Raw genomic sequence first — 18,067 nt, forward strand, 5'->3', positions numbered from 1 at the left:
TCTGCCTGTGTCTCTGCCTCTCTCTCTCTCTCTCTCTCTCTCTCTCTCTCTCTGCGTCTCTATGAATAAATAAATAAAATGTTTAAAAAATTAAAAAATAAAGTAGGCTCCGTGCCCAGCACAGAGCCCGAAATGGGGCTTGATCTCACAAGCCTGAGATCATGTCCTGAGCTGAAACCAAAAGTCAGATGCTTAACCAGCAGAGCCACCCAGGTGCCCTAAGAAAAGATATCTTTTTTACATACCCTTTTTTTTTTTAAAGATTTTACTTATTTATTCATAAGAGACACACAGAGAGAGAGGCAGAGACACAGGCAGAGGGAGGAGCAGGCTCCATGCAGGGAGTCCGATGTGGGACTCGATCCCGGGTCTCCAGGATCATGCCCTGGGCCAAAGGCAGGCACTCAACCGCTGAGCACCCCAGGCATCCCAGAAAAGATACTTAAGTTTATTCCGTTGCACCCCAAACCATGAGGTGGTGGGCTTGGAACTACCAAAGGTCACCAGATGGAATGTGAGAAGAATGAACCCAAAGGCAGAAAGAAGGCAGAGCAAGACAGAGAAGCAGTCCCCTAAAACGCCGTGCTCCTGGATCCAGCTGCACCTGGATGCAAAGATCCAATGAATCCTCTTTCCCGCATAAGCCAGTTCGGATTACAGACGACCTATCACTTCTAACAAAATTATTTTCTTTGAAAAGTCCATGAAAACTACCTCAACGTCCTCTATTTGAGGAGAATGAAACGACCAGGCCCACCCTGCTTTTCTTTCCGATTGTGTTACAAGGTAAATGAACTTCGTTTCCGAAAACTCTGAGGGGGAAACTGGCTTAGCAATGGAGCTACGTGGTGCCCCAGCTGACCCTGGCCCTACACCCAACCCAGGCCCTACACCCTGAGCCCTACACTGGTACCGGCCCTGGCTCCCTCCACCCCCAGGACACGGCTGAGCGACCCGCATTCCACGGGGCCCCCAAGGTCACTGCTCTGCCCTTGATCCAAATGTCCCCCGTGCCAGGGTGATAACACGATCTCTTAGCGAGCCCAGTCCGCTTCATGTCGCCGCAATTCAATCCGTTGCCCTCCCTCTACTCAGAGCATGTCTAGACGGCAAAGTTTGGCCTAACAGCAACACCAAGGACGTAATTTAAGGGGAGGAAAGCTGCCCCGGATCCTGCGAACAATTTTTATTTCTGCATGTTGCCTCCGGTCTTGGTCTGGACACACCCATGTTCTCTAAACTCACTCTTGGGGACACCTGGGGGTGCTCAGCGGTTGAGCGTCTGCCTTCGGCCCAGAGTGTGATCCCTGGGGCCCAGAATCAAGTCCCGCATCGGGCTCCTCGCAGGGAGCCTGCTTCTCCCTCTGCCTGCGTCTCGGCCTCTGTCCCTCTGTGCCTCTCATGAAAAAATAAAATCTTTAAAAAATAAAAATAGAGTCATACTTAGATTACACGTGCATTTTGTAATCCACCCGGACCGACCACTCTGAGCCCAGCCATCAGCCCCAAACATCCCAGACCCCAGAATAGTCAGCCCAGGCCGCCAGGAGCACACCTCCCCGCAGGGAGGCAGGGGATCTGGGGCGCAGGAAAGGAGTGGGGGGCACATGCCTGTGTCTGGGTGCCTGGCCGGGGCCTTAGTCAAGCAAGTGAGCCTAATGCCAGACAGTGAGCCGCCACCGTTGGTGGCTCCCGGGGCGCTGCTGGGCCGAGGACACACCCACCAAGACTTTGTGCCCGAAGGTCTCCTGTGGATCTCAGGGAGCCTCCAGCACGGCTGTTCTAGACGAACTGGCCCTCGGGGACCCACAAACATAAGAGAGGGCACCGTGAAATCTAGAACCAGACATTCCACATGGCAACTAGCCCAGCCTCTTCAAAAACTGATGTTATTTAAAAAAAAAAAAAAAAAGTGGGACCTGGGTGGCCCCAGACAGTGAAGCATCTGCCTTGGGTTCAGGTCATGGTCCCAGGGTCCTGGGATTGAATCCGACGTCATTGGGCTCCCTGCTTAGCGGAAAGCCTGCTTCTCCCACTGCCCCTCCACCCCGCTCACCCATGCTCTGTCAAATAAATAAATAAAAATCCTTTTTAAAAAAGATTTTTATTTATTTATTCATGAGAGACCCTGAGAAACAGGCAGAGACACAGGCAGAGGGAGAAGCAGGCTCCCTGCAGGGACCCCGGGGTCATGGCTCGCCCTGAGCTGAAGGCAGGTGCTCAACCACTGAGCTACCTGGGCGTCCCATAGATAAAATTTTTAAAAAAGGAGAAAGAGAGACAGAGCGAGCAGGGGTGGGGTAGGTGCATCGGACGCCAGAAGGCCCAGGGCGGTGGCGTGAGCACAGAGCTTGCTGGAACCCTGGTTCATGAACAAGCAGGGGAGCTGGTCCCGGGACATGGGGAGCTGCCAACAGGGCCCGAATGGCAGATGGTGCTGATGGGGCCTGGTCCGTGTCCTCGGGGTGGCACAGGACCCCGTCACCGTGCACAGGAGCCGCCCAGAGCCGCCAGCGGGGAGGGCCAGGCAGGGGCTATGCCAGCCCCATTCCCAGGGTTCAGCTGAGATGCACAGAGAACCTGCAAGGAACAGCACCAATTCCCGCATCAAGCACGTGCTCCCTACTATTCCTTCCGAGCTCCTGCTCTCGGAGCAATTCCGACCCCGTACGACTGTGGAGGGAACGAGGGAGGCAGGAACACAGCCCCGGCCCGGCCCTGACAAAGGCCACCACCTGCCCCCATTTATCAGACAACAGAACTGAAGCCGATGTGACCCGGAGCTGCCTCCAGGGACTCCCGTCTCCTTCCCGTCCACCTCTCATCCACTTCGGCACAGGCAGGCCTGGGTGGTTTGCATTTCCACTTCTGGGAGCCCTGGCGATAGTGACCCAGCTCACACTCCAGTTCCAGCCAGCCTGCGCCCTCCCTCCATGTCTCCCCTCTCCCTCCTCGGATGGCTGGTGGCCTCGCCAGGGGCCTTGCCCTCTCTGGGCTGAGACGGAGCAGGGCCCTGCTGCCAAGTCCTGGGGGGGGCGGCCAGGACGCTGCTGGTGGGAGACCCTGGCAGGGCACAAGGAGGGAGCCCAGGGAGGGACAGGGAAGGGGAGCAGCCCCAGGAAGAAGGGCAGGTGAGGCCTGGGGAGTCACACCTTTCACGCGCACACACGCAGGTCCTGGCTCACCTCCGCCTGGGACCCGGGCCCCCATCTCCAGCAAGGCCCTCGCCGCTGTGACACCACCTCCTACCCCAGTGCACAAGACAGTTCCAGACCAGCCGCTCAAGACACACATTTCATACCAGTGACCAGACTTGCTACCAACTGTGCCCATGGCCTCCCTGGGCTGGCGTCGCCCGCATTTTTCCAAGGTCCCCTGACCCTAGAGGCCATGGCTTCTGAGCACAGGGCGGCCAGATGGGACAGAAGCCATACAGCCAGTTGGCCAGGGCTGGGGTCCACACACGGGTTCGGGTTGCTCCCTGGCAGGATGCAGGGCCCAGAGCACCAGGCAACGGAGGCCCAGCACTGCCCCACACAGACCCCCGGGCCCACAGTGTCCACATAGGGAGCACCGAGCCACCTTCCAAATCTGGCTTTCCCCGGAGCTGCAGGCAGCTCCAGGGAGGGTGGCAGTGGTGACACCAGGCCTGGCTGTGAGCCACCCCCTACCTGCAGTGAAAGTGAGAAAAGAAACTCAATCATCTACCCCCACAGCTCGGACCGTGGCAGCTGGGTGCAAGGAGTGCCGGCCAGAAAGCCTGGTAAGTGGAGAGCTTGTTCACCTCGGTCACACGTCCCTGGGCCACCCAACGAGACTGGCTGCCAGGCACAAGGGTGCCGAGGGCTGTTGCTGTCGGGGGGCAGAAAGGGGATGACCCAGCCTTGTGGGGGACTCACCACCACCTGGTCATTCCGCTTATTCCTCACGGCAGGCCAGAGGGCCTCCCCGAAATTGGAGCATGGGAAGAGGCCACCTTGTCCCCACCCCGAGTTTCAGGGTGCTCCCGCACCCCTTCTGTGGCCTAGCCAGGACCGACGCACCTGCTACAAACAGCTCAAAACAGCTCAAAAGCAACGTTCCGGGGACACGTCTTGAGGGACCCGCCCGACCCAGGGGAAAACTGTCTGGAACATTCTCACTTCAGAGCCTCGCAGAAGGCGCTGAGAACAGCCAGGAGGGACCCAGGCCTCTTCTTGCTCCTCTGTCTGGGGGGGAAGGGCTTCCCTGCTGAGCCACATGAGGAAGCAGCTGGGCCTGGGGAGCTCAAGGCCACCAAAGCCAAGGAGGCTTTGCTTTTCCTCCAGAGTCCGCTTTAACCAAACAAAGTGATATTTACTCCTTTTTTCCTTCATTTGCTCAAAACCTGTACCCGGATCGCCTATCTCAGAAAGCACTGGCAGCTTTGTTTGTTTTGAAGTTTGCAAGCGCACAGGTGGGCAGGTGATTGGTGCCTTGCTGTGGCAACAGGTGGGGGGAGGGGTCTGTAAGGAGGACCCTGTAAGCTCCCCCAGCCCCACAATCTTATACTCGAGTAAAATAAGGCTCAGCACGCACCAGCGTCAGATGGTTCCTCACCCCCACTGCACGTGGTCAGTGGGACCCCACCCCACGCGGGATGGGAGCAGGATGGGAGCCCGGCCAGCGCGGGAGAAGGAAGCCCCTCCGCGGTGCTGCCACTTAAGGAGCCGAGGAGCCCCTCGGGGAGGCCAGTGTCCTGCTCCCACCGGGCCCAGCTGGTCCCACAGCTGCAGGTCCAGGAGCCCAAGTGGCGCTGACTGGCTGGGAGGCATCCAGGCGAGCAGTGGGCTTGGGCACCAGGGTAAGTCTGGTCCTATCGGCCTTGTGACAGTTGATTTTACGCGTCAACCTGTCTGGCCAGTGGAGCCCAGCTGTTTGGTCAAACACCAGCCTGGGTGTGGCTGTGAAAGTACCTGTAGATGGGATTAACGTTTACAGTTAATCCCCCTGACTTTGCGTAAAGCTGCTGATGTACCAGAATGTGGGTGGATCTCGTCTAATCTGTTGAAGGCCTTCAGAGCAAACGCTGAGGTTTTTTTTCAGGGACCGACTTCTGCCTGGAGATAAATGGAGAATTCCTGCTGCCCTACGGATGTTAGATTTGCTAGCGCCCACAACTGCATAAGCCAACACCTGCAGACAAAATTATAGATAAATATCTATTGGCTCTATGTCCCTCGAGAACCTGATTCAAGTCTCTCACATACTCAGGTTGCTCTTCCCATGAATTACCAGAATCACAAAACAGGGGCGCCTGGGAGGCTCAGTGGTTGAGCGTCTGCCTTCAGCTCAGGTCGTGACCCCGGGGTCCTGAGATCGAGTCCCGCATTGGGCTCCCCACAGGGAACCTGCTTCTCCCTCTGCCGCTGCTGCTCCCGCTGCTTGTGCTCTATCCCCTTCTCTCTCTGTCAAATAAGTTAATTAAATTTAAAAAAAGAAGAAGAAGAAGAAAGAAAGAAAGGAAACTATACATTGTCCAGAACAGAGAACCCCCTCCGGGGGCTACCCCACTCCATCCTTTGGGAGCTTTAACTATGCAAACTGCAGAGAGCTGAGAGCAACACAAAATAATACTTGTCTACAGAGATGCAAATCCCATCCTGTCCTGTGGAAGGTGGAAGTCCGGTGGGTTCTCCCTCTGCTCCCCACCCCCGCCTCCCCCAAAATGCCCTCAGTTGCCTCCCTTTCACTTTATTTCTGTATTCCCGACCTCTGCACGTCAGATCCTCAGTCTGGTGACACCACCTGCCTGGCTCCCTCATGAGTTAAACAAAATCCTTTACGCGAGTCCATTTTTCTGTCTGTAGGACAGTCATGGCTTTATCCCTTTTCTGGAAATGATCTTTTAATGCTAGCCTTGCTCCAGGCACCTAGAGCTTTGCAAGGAAGGGACACGGAGTAAGAAAAGGCACATGTAGCCCGGCCTTGCTCACAGGACAGCAGGCTCCCGCTCAAGGATGTGAGGCCCCACAGCCTGGGGCTTCCAGTCCAGCTTGGACTCCACCTGTACCCCCTTACCCTGGGCATCCTCCTCTCCCCACTATGCTGCAGCCCCAGAAACTCGGCCCGTCAGATGCTCTCCCAAATCCCATGCCGCTCCCGCCTACCCCAGGAACTTATGAATGAATAAAATCTTAAAAAAAAAAAAAAAAAAAAAGAGGAGCTGCACAGGGCAAGGTATCGGGTGTGTGTGCACGGTCTCTGGGTGCACCACCTTCCCAGCACCCCCATGTGCTCTCCTATGCCACTTAGCACAGAGGCAGGACTAAATCATCACTGTGCTTGATGATGGACCTCAACTACCAGCCCCAGGTCTCTCCCTGGAGGTTGGGGGGTAGGGCTGAAAGGCTCAAACCCTCTCATTAGGAGGGAGGGGGTCCACTCTCTAGCCCCCTCCACTAGCCCCCTCATTAGCATGAACTCAGGTAAGATCCAAAGGGACCTTTTATTTTATTTTTTTTAAAGATTTTATTTACTCATGAGAGACGCAGACACAGGCAGAGGGAGAAGCAGGCTCCCTGCAGGGAGCCCGATGTAGGACTCGATCCCAGGACCCCGGGGTCACACCCTGAGCCGAAGGCAGACACTCAACTGCTGAGCCCCCAAGGTGCCCAAAAGGAACCCTTTAAGAATGAGAAAAGACACTCCCATCACTCAGGAGGGTCCCTGGGTTCCCAGGAGCCCCGTGCCCAGAACTGGGTCAGAGACCAAATACACACTGGTGCTCCCCGCCATGTCCTGTTCATTCTCATGACCTGTGTTGACACAATCCCCTCCCCAGCCTGTCCCACAAAGTTAATGTCCCAGAGCTCATCTGTAAACCTCCACTGGGTGCGAGGGTGCACCTGCGTCTGTGGTCCTCAGGTTAATGTTACCATGGGGCCCCCTCAGCAGATCAGCTTCGTGAGGGCTGAGCTGCTGCCTGGACGCGCGCACAGGATCCCTAGAACCTACCACCATGGGGCGCCTGCCGTTGGCTCAGGTCATGATCCCGAGGTCCAGCCCCGTGTCGGGCTCCCTGCTCCTCGGGAAGCCTGCTTCTCCCTCTCCCTCTGTCTGCCGCCTCCCGTACTTGTGCTCTGTCTCTGTTAAATAAATGAAATCTGGGCAGCGGGGGTGGCTCAGTGGTTTGGTGCTGCCTTCAGCCCAGGGCGGGATCCTGGAGACCCGAGATCGGGTCCCACGTTGGGCTCCCTGCATGGAGCCTGCTTCTCCCTCTACCTGTGTCCCCTTCTCTTTCTCTCTGTGTCTCTCATGAATAAATAAAATCTTTTAGAAAATAAACAGAAACTTAAAAAAAAAAAAAAAACCAAACCCAAAAAACAAAGAAAAAGAACCTAGCATCGTGCAGACACTACAAATGCACTGACCCTCCTAAGCGGTGGTTTTGGGGCACAAGCTCCATCACCCTCCACCTGAGTCTGCCCACCGCCACTTCCCCCTGGGTCTCTCGGTGCCAGACCCTTTACCCCTGAGCCGAGAGCCGGGCTCCCTGAGGAGCCCCCCCACCCCCCGCCCCCGCCCGAAGGGGGGGGCGGGGGGGCGCTGGCTGGAGACATGGACCGGAGCAGGCCTGCTGCAACGTGCATGTTATGCAAAAGAGATTCCAAATCACCGGACCCATCTGTTTATAATTCATAGCAAAATGGTTTGTTGCTATAAAAATATATCTGCACATTTCACAAATAGGCCCCTCACAGCAATTATCTTAATGCAGTAGCTACAAATTAACACCTACTTACCTCAGGCAAATTAGCACTAAATTGAATTTGAGTGGTGTGGTCGTGTGCAGGGTGCACAGAGGAAGGGTTTGCTGCGCATCGCAGAAGGAGCTTCTGCTAAAGGGATGGGGGGGGGAGGGCCCCCAAGCCCGTATTTCACAGGCCCCAGGGAGAGGGGCTGGCACCCCGAGGGGAAGGGGATGCAGTGCCCACGTGGGAGTGGTTGGAGCCCCTGCCCATGGCTGGGGGGCCGAGGGGTGGGGGTCACCAGAGTTGAGATTCCCAGGTCTCTAGTGGTACCTCATAAAAAGTAATTTTTAAGGGCATCTGGGTGGCTCTAGTTGTTTGAGTGTCGACTCTTGATTTCGGCTTGGGTCATGATCTCGGGGTCCTGAGTCTGCTTGAGGTTCTGTCTCCCTCCCTCCTGCCCTCCCCTGGTGTGCGCACCGTGTCACACGCACGCGCCCTCTCTCTCTTCCTCTTCCCCAAAAGCGATTTTCACGCTCTTGTTTCAGCTCTGCTCCAAATTCAGTAAAGCAGACCCCCCACTTCCTGCTCTTCCTCACACGCAGCACGGAGGCCCTGACAATGGCAGGAAGGCACGTGTGGACCAGCGTCCAGGTAGTAGTAGCACCAGAGGCCGCTGGAACCGGGCACGATTCTCAGGTGAGACACCAGCAGCGAGACCCAAACAGGCTGTAATGGGCTGCGTGAGCCTGCCGGGTCGGTACTCCAACAGGCCAAAGGACTCTGCCCCAGAGCCGCTCACTGGGGCCTCCTGCCCGTCCCGGGGCCCTCGCAGCCACGGTGCCAGGACTCAGCGGCTCCCACTCCCATGGCTGTCTGGGCAGACAGGGCTGTTCCACCCCCCGCCTCCCCGCCAGGGTACCTGGGTGCTTGCACAGGTGTAGGCCATCCCCTGCACAGCCCTTCTGGGTGGCCTGCTTACCTAACAGTCATCCTATCTCTCCCTTCTCCAAGCTGTGTTGGGGGAAGCCAAGCCCGAGCCAGTCAGCACAGGGCCACTTCTCTGGTCCCAGGAATGGCTTCATTCAGGTCCATGAGGCACCAGGAAAAGTTTCCCTGATGCTTCTGGGAAAGATCGCAAGAGAGGACCCCTAGAGAAGTCCCTGTCCGCACAGCCATGTATGAGATGAGGCCAGAATGCTGCAGCCAACTCGCTCCCCACTGAAGATCCAGGGGTTCATAGAGAAGGCAGGGAATTGCCAGACCCTGATTGAGCCGTACCTGGTCTCCACACCATCGCCAGACCATTTCAGCTACGTGGGCCAAAATACCCTCCTTGGCTTTTGGGCCAGTTCACAATTGGGTTTTCTCTTCCTTATAATCAAAAGCATCCTGGGCAGCCCCGGTGGTGCAGCAGTTTAGCGCCGCCTGCAGCCCAGGGCGTGATCCTGGAGACCCTGGATGGAGTCCCACATCAGGCTCCTTACATGGAGCCTGCTTCTTCCTCTGCCTGTGTCTCTGCCTCTGTGTGTGTGTGTGTGTCTCTATGAATAAATAAATAAAATCTAAGAAAATAAATGAATAAATAAAATCTTAAAAAAAAAAAAAAGCATCCTGAGGCCTCAGTTGGCCCTCCTACCCCAAGCTAGGAGAGGGGCTTCCCCTGGGGCAACACCCCACTCCCTCAGAGTCCTCATGGGCCTTCGCCATGTGCCTGTGTGTCCCCGACCCATCACCATATGGTCACAGACAGCCAGGGCTGTGTCTGTCTCACCCAAGTCCCAACACTAACCAGCCCAGGGCCAGCGAGGAGGGCAGCGATTGGGACTCCTCCTAATGGGTGCTCAATGCCACGCTCTCCATCCTCATCCTCAAACCCCGATCTCCGTTCTACACCTCTCCCCACCCCCATGCTGGATTTGAATATCCCGACTACCCAATCCAGACGCTTCCTGACACCCTGCGAGCACCAACACCTGCTGCAGTTCTTGGAATAAAATTCAAGCCCCTGCAAGCACCTGAAACACTGATTCTTCACGCCTGTGCCTGCAGCCACCTCATGCCACCTCCCCAGCCCCAGCCCCACTCTCTCTGCTCCAGTCACACAGGCCTCAAGGCCGTCTGAGGTTGCCCCTCAAACACTTCAAGCTGCTGCCGCCTTGGGGCCTTCCCATGGGCTATCTTGGCTACCTGGAGCACAGCGGCTCCTGCAGGGAGGAAGGGACCCATAAATGGTTCCTTGTTATTACTGCTGGCTCAAGTCCAATTCAAGAATTCAATCTGAGGGCGCCTGGGTAGCTCGGTCGCCAGAACACGCGACTCTTAATCTCAGGGTTGCAAGTCCCAGCCTCGCATTGGGCTCTGTGCTGGGTGCGGAGCCTATTAAAAAAAAAAAAAAAAGAAAGAAAGGATAAAAAAATTGATATTGGAAGCAAATGGGAATCCAAATGCGTACTGCACATTATGGAATTATGTTGTTTTTTTTAAAGTGATTTCTATACGCAACGTAGGGCTCAAACTCACAACCCTGAGATTAAGAGTCGCACATTCCACCGAATGAGCCAGCCAGGTACCCCTATGTTAACTGTTTTAAGCAGAGCTGCCTGGGTGGCTCAGTGTTAAGTGTCTGCCTTCGGCTCAGGTCATGATCCTGGGGTCCTGGGATCAAGTCCTACATTGGGCTCCCATGCAGGGAGCCTGCTTTTCCCTCTGCCTGTGTCTCTCATGAGTAAATAAATAAAATACTTAAAAAAAAAAAGCATAGTAATAGTATTGTCATGTTAAAAAAAGGGGATCCACACTGTGATATTTATGGAGTCTGGGGACTACTTAAAATCATAAAGGAGGGGATCCCTGGGTGGCTCAGCAGTTTGGCGCCTGCCTTCGGGGCAGGGCGTGATCCTGGAGTCCCAGGATCAAGTCCCATGTTGGGCTCCCTGCATGGAGCCTGCTTCTCCCTCTGCCTGTGTCTCTGCCTCTCTCTTTCTCATGAATAAGTGAATAAAATCTTAAAAAAAAAAAATCATACAGGAGCGGGGGCGGGGGGGGGGGGGGCTGGAGGTGGGGGAGTAAGCAGGTGAAGGCAGGTGGGGGCGAGCCCAGACCAGGTGTGGCTGCAGCGCGGCAGCAGCTCACACCGGGCCGTCCTGCTTACTCCCAAAGGTGTTTTAACAGCACAGAACAAACAGTGGTGACCTGGGAGCTGCAGGGGCGTCAGAGGCACCCAGAACTTAGCGGAGAACAAGACCTAACAAAGAGGGACTTTCGGGGTGCCCGGGTGGGTGGCTTGGCTGGTGAAGCGTCTGCCTTTGGCTCAGGTCATGATCCTGGGGTCCTGGGACCGAGCCCCGCATTGGGCTCCCTGCTCAGGGGGGAACCTGCTTCTCCCTCTGCCTCTGTTCTCTCTCTCTCTCTCAAATAAATTAATAAAATCTTTTTTAAAAAAAAGGAAAAGAAGCAGCAGCAGCACTTTCCAGAAGCCCCACCCATGCCCCTGCTGGTTCAAAGCCCTCCCTGGCTTTAACCACTAAAGCCTCCCTGTAGATAACCAGGGTGCCCACCCACACGGCCCACACAGCCCACTGTCCACAAGGATTTTCTCTGCTTGCTTTTTTTTTTTTTTTTTTTTAAGATTTTACTTATTTATTCATGAGAGACACACAGAGAGAGGCAGAGACACAGGGAGAGGGAGAAGAAGGCTCCCTGTGGGGAGCCCGATGGGGACTCAATCCCAGGACCCCGGGGTCACACCCTGAGCCAAAGGCAGATGTTCAACCACTGAGCCACCCAGGCGTCACTCTCTGCTTGTTTTAATTTCACCTCCAAGAGGGGGAAGGGAAGGGACGGCTCCCCAGGAGTTTCTGGACTCCTGACCTGCCAAACCAGTTCCTTCTGATGGACACTCACCAGGCTCCCCGCCCATCGGCTGCATCAAAAGAAAGAACTGCTTGCCCCTCACCCAGGGCAGGAGCAGGTTCCACACAAGCTCACTCTTCACGCTCCCCGTGGTCCATGGGTAGAACCAATACTGCGAAACACACTTATGAAGGCGCCACACCTTGTCACAGGTGCTGAGCGCAAGTCAACTCATTCGCTCCTCTCAGTAACCCCGAGTCGGTACTAACATTGCATTAACAGATGGGGAAACCAAGGTACACGGAGCGGCAAGCAACCCCAGTTAGCAGCTCCAGGGCACACAGCCAGGGGGTGGGGAGGTCAGGAGCCCGGCTCCAGGGCCAGCTGCTGAGCAGAGCGCCACCCTATCCCTCCTGAATGTCCACGATGTCCCCTCCAAGCCTCAGGACAACCTGCTGCTTATGTAACCTGTCTGAGAGGCAAGAACACGGAGACCATGACTCAGCCGGGTCTCCCGCCCTCCGGGGACCCAGAAACCTGGACGGCACCCAGAGCGGGCTGCCGGAAGTTCCAGGAGCCAGGACTCGGGAGCAGGTGTCCCCAGCAGGAGCCCCACAGGGGCATCTCCCAGGCCATCCCTACACCACCCAGTGCGGTCCCCAGAAGGGCTCCCCGCGGCTGTGCCCCCGAGGCCCGGGAAGCCTCTGGACACACCCAGTACGTCTTCCCTGAGCATCCATTTCAACCCAAGGGTTGATGGAGAAGTTTAACAATTTATCTGAAAAGAAACCAGAGAGAGCATTCTTCGATCCTGACGCTAACTTCTGAGGCATCTGAAGGACCGTCACCTGCAGGCTTTGAACATCTCCACCAAGAAGCCCGACCCCAGTGGCCCGGAGGTGCCACAGCCTGGCAGGGAGGTGAGGATGCAGGGAGGTGAGGACGCTGCAGCCACAGCTCAGCGGGCATCCGGCTGGCTCTCCACGCGCGGGCCCTGCGCCCTCAGAGTCACCTGAGCCTCCCCGCCTCCACGTCCTCATCTAGGGGGATAGTCACAGCCCTCCTGCCTGGGGAGGCTGCTGTGAGTGAGCCGTGGGGCAAGCGAGCCTGCAGGTCGGGGCCTGATGGCCCTTAGGGAAGGGTGGCCAATGGGGCCGTTTCCCAGGTTAGGAGGCTGAGTCCCTGAGAGAGGAAGTGACCCTGCTCAACAGCTAGGTTTCTGCCTCCCCTTGCAGCTCTTTCTCTCCCCTGCCGTCTCTGTGCCTCAGTGTCCCCAGCCTGGAAAGAGCATTAAAATCAAAGGATGGGATGGAGTCTTGGATGCGGCCAAAGATAAGCACGCCAGGCAGCTCCAGGGTGCTCTGAGCTCTTGCTGTGCCCCCTTTGACTGAAGCCACCGTTTACTGCGCGCCTCCGACTTGGCCTGGAACAGCCTGTTAGGGAGATGCCGTAGGTTCACACGAGGTCTAGTCAAGGAATTTCCAGACCTTAAAACATCTCACTGAGGTCCCATTTCAATGATTCAGTGATGTTATCTAGGTGAATTCCTACCGGCCCCACCTATCAGGTCCTCTGCAGGCATTCCCACCCCACCTTATGGGTGAATAACCTCCCCCCCTCCCCGTGTGACCCCAACCTGCATACCTTCCATGCCTACCTCCCCCATCCATCTTCCAGTTCAATGGCTGCCTCCTCCAGGATGCCCCCCGTGACCCCCTCTAGCCCCCAGCTTCCCTCTGGGTCTACTGTGTCCAAGGACTGTGGAGGCGGCTGTCCACAGGAAGAGCTGGGCTCAGGCCCAGTACCCTGTGTCCCTGCTCACTGCCCCCTCCCGGTGTCACATGGAGGAATGGTTAGTCACTGTATTAAAGGAGAAACGCACGAACGAGATCCCCAAAACGGCCAACAGAAACCAACCAAAGGATGCTAACTGTTGAGTCTTAACTTAAATTCCAAGTTCTCACCGGCATGAATGTTAACACCACGTTTCACAGATGTGCTAAAGCACAGCGTAGCCTCTGACCCAGCACCTCCCAGTCTGTGGCCACCAGACAGCCAGGCCATGTCCCCACCCCTGTGCCCCCTTCCTGAGGATTCTAAAAGGTCCTTCTCCAGGGGCCTGGGGAGCCACCCCACACAGCCCCAAGCCAGTGCTGCAGTCAGTGACCCCAGGAATTCTGGGACCAGGCCCCATGCCAGGGCTTGAGAACCGGGAGAGGAGCCAGGGCCTCGCCCCTAACTGATTGTGCGTTCTGGCCCACTCACTCCTGGGCTTCCACCCCTGGGGCTGGCCCAGCCAGCAGCCCAGCCAGAGCCCTGGCTTTGAATCAGCCTAGCACCTGCTCAGCCTCAGTTTCCTCATTTGTCAAATGGACAGATGCCTCCCACCTCCCTGGTTTGGGGTGAGGGGGCTGATGTGCCTGTACAATGTGCAACCCTGCCAAATGAGAGACCCCAAATGGGGGAGGGGAATGGGGGGCCAGCAGCCAGGCAGATGGCTGGGGAGGGGAGGAGGGGGGAAAGGGGATGGGGCAGGAGAAAGGGGAGGGGTGTTGGGAGGGAAGGGGTGCAGGGGTGAGAAAGAAGAGGAGTGGTGGGGAGGGGAGGGGTGCAGGGAGAGGGGGAGGAGTGGGAGGAGGCAGGGAGGGAAGGAGTGCAGGGCCAAGAGGGAGGGCGAGGAAGGGGAGGAGAGGCAGGGAGGGGAGGGGGTGCAGGGTTGAGGAGGGAGAGAAGAGGACGGGAGGAGGCAGGGAGAGAAGGGGAGGGGCTCAGGCCGGGAGCAGGGAGGGAAGGGAGTGAGGGAGAGGCAGGGAGCAGGGACTGAGGAGGTGCGCAGCCAGCGAGGAGGGGGGAGAGGCAGGGAGCAGGGAGGGGAGTGGGTGCGGGGCCAGGAGGGGGAGGGGAGGGTGCGGGGCCAGGAGGGGGAGGGGAGGGTGCGGGGCCAGGAGGGGGAGGAGCGTGCTCCAGGAAACCCAGAGGGGAGGGGGGGGAAGGGCGAGGAGACCCCCCCCCCCCCCCCCCCCCCCCCCGGCGGGGCCGCTGGGCTCGCCCGCCTTCCCGCGCAGGTCACCTGTCGCCGGGCCCACCTGGGCGGTGACCCGGGGCGGCCGCCCGCTCACACCGTCGGAGCCGCGTGGCGTCCCCACGCGAGGCTCGGGCGGGCTCCCCCCGCGGACGCCGGGCCTCACCTGCCCACAGCCCCCCGGCGCCTCACCTGCGCTCCGCGGCCGACCCGCCTCACCTGGCCCCGCCCCGGAAGTGGCCCCCGCCCCGCGCCCGCCCGCCCCTCGCCCCGCCCCGGCCCGCGCGGCGCTGCGGTTCTGGGGCTCGGACGCCCGGGTCGGCGGAGGTCGCGGCGGGGCTGGGACCGGCCGCACAGGTGAGCCCGCGGGCGGGGGGGAGGTGCCGCGAGCCCCTGGCTTAGCCCCCGGGGCGCGCCTGCGTCTCGCGCGGGTCAGCCCCTCCTTGGCACAGCCCACCCTGCGGCTGGCCCCTTCCGTGCCCACCCGCCTGCCCGCGCTGGCGACGTGCAAAGTGAGGAGCAGGCAGGAGGAGTCCATAGAATCTCCCAAAGCGTCTCCTGGGCCCGGTGCTGCCTTCCTGGGCGGCGGTGGGGACCCCACGCTGAGCTCAGAACTCCCCAGAGACCGCGGCCCTGACCCAAGCTGAGGAGCCAGGAGGAGGCCTTCCTGGAGGAGGCAGTGTGACGGAGACTTGGGCCTCTAAAGGGTCGTTCGGGCCACGTGCTGCATTTCCGCCCGTGGGAGCATTACTTCCCTGCCCTGAAGCCCACCCCGGGGCCCAGTCTGCACCCCGCTTTTGCCTACACCGGCTGATCTCATCCAGCCTCCTGCTCTCAACATGGTCTATACCCTGATGATCCTAACCGAAGATCTGCTGACCAGAGTCCTGCCTCCACCTCCCCACCTGCCCTCTCTGTGCAGAGGCCTGGGGGCCAGCTGGAGCCCCTCCCTGGGCTTCCTACCTCATGGTCCCTGGACGCTGTCCAAACCCTTGGGGTCATCCTTGGCTCCCCTCCAGCTCCCACATCCCATCTGCGGTCCCTCAGCAAGCCCCACAGCTCTTACTCCAGAGTAGACGAGGCACCACCACTTCTCTCCCCCACACTGGCCCAAGGAGACCTGGCCACCAGCACCTCGCAGGTGGCTCATGCAGCGGCCCCCTACCAGGCCCCCCTGCCCCACCCTGGCCCCTTTGATCTGCCTCCACACAACAGCCACAAGAGCCTTTCATGCCTTGCCCCAGCCCCAGTGCTCCCCTGACCCGGGTGGAGGGGGACAGGTGGCTCCCCAGTCCCAGGCTGCTTTGCATGGACGGTGGCACGGCTACTGGTGGACCGTGTGTGATGGGCTCTATGTGTGCCCAGTAGCCTCCGTCCAGCAGCCAAGATAATCAGGCATGCTGACCTCTCCCCATCTCTGGGGGGGTCTGATTGCAGAGGCCAGCCAGCATAATACACCCCCTCCTTAATGGTACTGGTGAAGGTTCTCAAAGTAACTGGTCCTGGCTGGAATAGTTGGGGGAGAAGAAATCCTGCTTCCTCCTTTTCCCTCCCCCAACCTAGATGAGGAAGGTTGGTGCACTGGACTCACCAGGCCATCCTGTGACCACAAAGAGGTCTAAACAGAGATGACAAGGAACCAGGTCCTCCAGAACCCCCGGATCAAACCTGCCCCAAAGCCTGCCCTACTTCTGGACTTTTTAGTTTGATGCACCAATAAAGTCTTGTTTAAACTAATTTACAGTTTTTTATTCCTTGCAACCCAAAGCATCCTCTGATAACACACTCTTATACTGTGTTACCAAATTGTGGAGTTTCTCTCCTGACACTAGCAGAAAAAAATTTAAATTTAAATTAAAAAAAAACAAACAAAAAACAGAGAAGGCCTCTGACTGGCTGAGTCTGAGACACATAACCTTTCCAGGAGTGGGAAGGGAGTTAGACCAGGGCCTTATCCTCCCCAAAGTCAAAAGACAGTCTGCTTCCCGCCGGTTTTGCTAATGATAACCATGAAATACATGAATATGGATTAGTGTCGACAGGACCAGTGCCCGGCACGAAATTGGCTGTTTCCATTCTGTGGCAGACCGGGGCTGCAAGGCCGTTTGCTCCCGGCTGGGCTCAGAGCTGGCGCCAACCCCAATCAACGTGGATGAAAGGATGACCCCCGTTTCCTGTTACCATTGAAAGAAGATTCCCACGGCCTCTGTGCTGACCTCGGTTGGTACCTTCTAAGTTCTTTCCCGTGTATCTCTCACTCTCTCTCTCTCTCTTTTTTTTAAGATTTTATTTATTCATGAGAAACACAGAGAAAGAGGCAGAGACACAGGTGGAGGGAGGAACAGACTCCTCACTATGAGCCCGATGCGGGACTCGATCCCAGGACCCTGGGATCACGCCTTGGGCCAAGGCAGACGCTCAACCACTGAGCCCCCCAGGCGTCCCTCCCGTGTATCTCTTAACTCAGGTGAAAGACCCTGTAGGCAGAGCATCCCCTGTTGGGAACCAGAACTACCCCCTCAAGCAATAGGCCCCCCCTGAGCCAGCAAATCCCCAGGTGACTGAGCCCACGACAGTGACAACCTGACCCTTACCGCCCACCTGTTCCAACCCACTGACCTTTGTCCCACATTTTCCAGGTATAAACCTGGACGGCTTTTCAGCTCTTTGGGGACAGCGTTTGAGATGTCCATGCGCTGTCTTCCCGGCATTGGCCTCAATGGAATAAACTGCTTTCCTGTGTCACCATCACTCATCTCCCTGCCTTTGGATTTTGTCAAGGAGTGGCTGGACCTGGTCTCTTTGGGGCCCCGGAGCCAGGCGCTCCCACACCCCTGCTCCCCATGTGCATCATCACCCAAGCAGCGGCCTTTTTGTGTGCAAAGAATTTGTAACCATACTCACCGGCCAGCCTGTTCAATTAGCACCTTGCACCTGCCTCTTATTCTTGCGTACACTGCTTGCTCCCAAAGGACTCTAGGTAGCGAAGAGGGGACTGTGGTGCTAACTTCTCACACCCATACATGTGTGTGCCTCTGGACAGAGCGGGAATGGGCCTATTTGTACACCAAATCCTTCTCTCTCAAAACATGACATCAAGGATTTGATTCATGCCAGTAACTCACACTCGATCCACACTCCATCGGGTTAATCTAGTGCTTTGTGTCTCTTCTCCTTTTTGGAATACAAACATCTTTTTTTTTTAAAGATTGTATTTATTTATTCATGAGAGAGACAGAGAGAGAGGCAGAGACAGAGGCAGAGGGAGAAGCAGGCCCCACGCAGGGAGCCTGATGTGGGACTCGATCCCAGGACCCCAGGATCACACCCTGGGCTGAAGGCAGGCATTAAACCGCTGAGCCACCCAGGCCTCCCCAAACATCTTTTTTTTTTAGTATCAATGCAAGTTCAGTCTCCCACAAAAGAGGGACAGTTTGCAGGTTTTCTGTCTTAAAAAGCAACTTTGGACAGAAGAGAAAAT

General features: G+C 57.2%; 1 protein-coding gene and 1 long non-coding RNA gene across 5 annotated transcripts in view; one reads left to right on the forward strand and one right to left on the reverse strand.

Moving 5' to 3' along the window:
• ARHGAP8 (Rho GTPase activating protein 8) overlaps positions 1 to 14,817 on the reverse strand; it is a 66,090-nt gene extending 51,273 nt beyond the window's left edge. Inside the window, exon 1 of one of the 4 annotated variants that reach the window (XM_041755198.1) lies at positions 14,779 to 14,817. The gene's annotated coding sequence lies outside the window, so the exon portion shown is untranslated. Of the gene's footprint in view, positions 1 to 14,634 lie in introns of all 4 variants that reach the window. The other 3 variants (XM_041755202.1, XM_041755199.1, XM_041755200.1) reach the window with 3 other exon arrangements.
• Positions 14,818 to 14,890: 73 nt separating this feature from the next.
• LOC121490953 lies at positions 14,891 to 17,465 on the forward strand. The gene is made up of 3 exons (XR_005987811.1): positions 14,891 to 14,943; positions 16,620 to 16,806; positions 17,226 to 17,465. It is a non-coding gene; the product is annotated as an uncharacterized LOC121490953 (long non-coding RNA).
• Positions 17,466 to 18,067: the final 602 nt, after the last annotated feature.

Source organism: Vulpes lagopus, chromosome 5, assembly GCF_018345385.1.
Source record: "Vulpes lagopus strain Blue_001 chromosome 5, ASM1834538v1, whole genome shotgun sequence".
NCBI lineage: Eukaryota > Metazoa > Chordata > Mammalia > Carnivora > Canidae > Vulpes > Vulpes lagopus.